The following is a 2,829-nucleotide window of genomic DNA, read 5'->3' on the forward strand; positions in this document are numbered from 1 at the left end:
AGGCCGGAGCCCCTGGGAGCCCTCGCAGCCCCCCACCCCCCGCAGTGGGCCCAGTCGGAACTGAGAATTTCCCCCGGTGTCCCTGCGTTTGGTGTCCGGCCACAGCCCCATCTGACTGCCCAGCTCTCTCTCCCCCACCCCTCCCGGTGTTTGTTATTAAACGTCTGTGGAGCTTCTGCTGCAAGGAACAAAAAGAAAAAAAAAATCAAAAAAGCGACAAAAAAACACAAACAGAAGAGGAAAAAAAAGCGACAAAAAAAAGGAAGAAAAATAAACACACAGAAGAGATTAAAAAAAGAAAAAAAAGAAAAAAAAAAGACATAAACTGGCACCAGTTAACTTTCTTGTACTTTTTTGCCGAATTTAGCTTCTTGTAGTTTTAACTTATTGCTATGTTAACTATTTATTCTCCTTGTTGCCCTGTAAGGACATTTGTGTATATTTCTGTTACTTCATCCAAGTTCGCAAGTTTAAAGGAACCACGATGTTCTCTTTGTTTCTTTAAGTTTTGCTGAGACGTGGTTATGCCTAATTTATTTATAAAAGGGGAAGTGGAATCATTAAAGTAATAATAATTATTAATAACAGTAATGGTAGCCGAGCGGCGCCCGGGGGGGCGCGTGCTCTGTGAGGCGGTCCCCGCGGCCAGCGACGGCCGGGCTCTCCATGGGATTCTTTTTGCTCGTCTTGAGAATTTTTTCAGTCCTATTTAGCTGGTGAAAACCCTAGCTTGTTCTTGATACACAAACCTATTTATTCTTGTGGTTTTTAAGTCCTTCCCAACCTCCCAGCTCCCCTCCAGCAAGGCGGGCGCCCCCAGCGGGTCCACCCCTCTCCCTCTGCTATTTCTTGGGGCTTTCTCCCCTCCGACCTCCGAGCGCAGGGACACGTGGGCACACGTGGGCAGCGTGCAGGAGGCGTCTGTGAGCAATAAGGGCTGGGTTTGTCCCCTACCCTGGGGCAGCCAGGCTCTGCGGAGGGGGCACCTCCCCACCCCCCCAACCCCCACTGAGGCCTAGGCCCCTGACGCCCCCAAATCTNGTGATAAAGAACTGTAAAAAAACAAAAAAAAAAAAACAAAAAAAAGACAAAAAGGAAAAAAGACAAAAAAAATCACAAAAACCCAAAACCCAACAAGAACACTTTGCGTTGCGTTTAGACTATTTATTACCGGGATTACAGGCCTGGCCGCGGTAACAGACTTTTACATGGAATTGTTTAATTATTTGTACTTTTCATGCCAGAAAATAAAAGTTCAGAATCTTAAGGCCTCAGCTTCTGTGTGTGCTGGGGGGTGGGGGGGGAGGGACTGGAGTGTTAGGAGTGGGGGCCACTGGCCCCAGCTGCGCGGCCATTCCTAGCCTGCTGTCCCTCTCTGGGCCCAGCTCTCATCTGGAGCCCTTGGGCCTCCCCAGTACACAAGTGACTCGTGGGTGGGAAACTGTCGCAGGCGGAAACCCAGATGGCTGTGGCCCAGGGTCCATCTGCCCCACGGTGCTGGGCTTGGACATCGCCCCTGGGGCATCTCAGATGTGAATGGGGTCTGATGAGACCCTAACTGCAGATGGGGGCGCAGGTCGGGGCAGGATTTGCAGAAAGCCGCCTCCCCCGCATTCCACCCTCTGCCTGCCCCACACCCACTCTGCCCATTCCACACCCAGGCAAAGCAAGGCAGACGTGGCCCGGTTGGGGGATCATGTTTATTGTTTTGAGGTCACAGGTCAAGTCACTCATCCCCACCAGGAGGGAGGCAGACACCCTGGGCGGGGTGGGGGGGCCCCCCAGGGAGGGCGAACTCCTCTATCCCATCTTTGGAGGCCGCCGGGGCCTGGGAAGGTGGCCGTGCCCTGCCCGGCCCCCAGAGAGCAGGGCATGGAGCTCCATGCGGTTCCTGGCCCGGCGGTGAGGACGGAGGCCAGCGGGGCAGGCCCTGCTCCACAGGCTGAGGGGCAGGCGGGTGGGCAGCACCGCTGGGGCTACTTCCATGCCTTGAGGTTCTGGAACCAGAGATGCCAAGCGAGGAAGACGGAGCTGGAAGCGCTCAGGGGGGCGGGGAGAGAAGCGGCACCCACCCGCCCGGGCCTGTGTTCCTTGGGCCTCCCCCCACCCCCAAGCTGCGGTGGGCACCTCCTTTCCCTGCCCACCTCCGTGCCCGGGGTGGGGGTGGCTAGAGCTCGTCGTGGTCGCCCTCGGCGGGCGGTTCGGGCGGCNTCACCCGAGGCTGGTGGGGGAGCCGCCGAGCTTGGGTTTCTGTGAGACGAGCTTGAAGGGGCAGAGCCGGTAAACGTACCTGTCACAGGACAGGGGTGGTGGGCAGGGGACACAGGGCCCCCGGCTCCTCAATGCGTCCACGCGGACGTCCCCAAGCCCCCACTCGCCCGGGTCCGGCCCGCCCCCCACCCCGCTGGCCTGTAGGGGGCGCACTCGTTGGTGGTGAGCTCGTAGCACTGGCTGTACAGGTAGGCAAACTCTCCGTTGGGACCAAAGTCAAAGGAAATCTCCTGCTCCAGGTTCCTGGAAGGGGAGGCCAAGCAGGTAAGAGGCAGCCAGGTCGGCCAGAGCCTCACTCAGGACAACACAGGAAGGCCCAGTCCAGCAGGGGAGGGCCACGCGGGGGCCGGACCGTCTGGGGATCTCCTCTCCTCCCCCCCAGCAGGGGCCACTACTCAGCAGAGGTTGCCCGGGCAACTCCCCATTACCACCTCCTCCGGGGAGCCCAGCAGGAGGTGGCCTTGGAAACTTCTCAGCCTTGCTATGGCCAGATGCACCCCCCCCTTACCTGATGGACTCCTCCATGTCCCTCAAGGACCGCTCGGCGTCCTCAAACTT

At 57.8% G+C, this 2,829-nt stretch overlaps 1 long non-coding RNA gene across 1 annotated transcript; it reads right to left on the reverse strand.

Annotated features, from left to right (window-relative positions):
* Window positions 1-1,682: 1,682 nt before the first annotated feature.
* On the reverse strand, window positions 1,683-2,218 carry LOC144234579 (uncharacterized). Its single transcript, XR_013336019.1, has 2 exons — window positions 2,145-2,218; window positions 1,683-1,997 (listed from the first exon to the last, which is right to left on the reverse strand). It is a non-coding gene; the product is annotated as an uncharacterized LOC144234579 (long non-coding RNA).
* Window positions 2,219-2,829: the final 611 nt, after the last annotated feature.

This window comes from Crocuta crocuta, unplaced genomic scaffold, assembly GCF_008692635.1.
Source record: "Crocuta crocuta isolate KB4526 unplaced genomic scaffold, BGI_CrCroc_1.0 scaffold115, whole genome shotgun sequence".
Classification (NCBI taxonomy): Eukaryota; Metazoa; Chordata; class Mammalia; order Carnivora; family Hyaenidae; genus Crocuta; species Crocuta crocuta.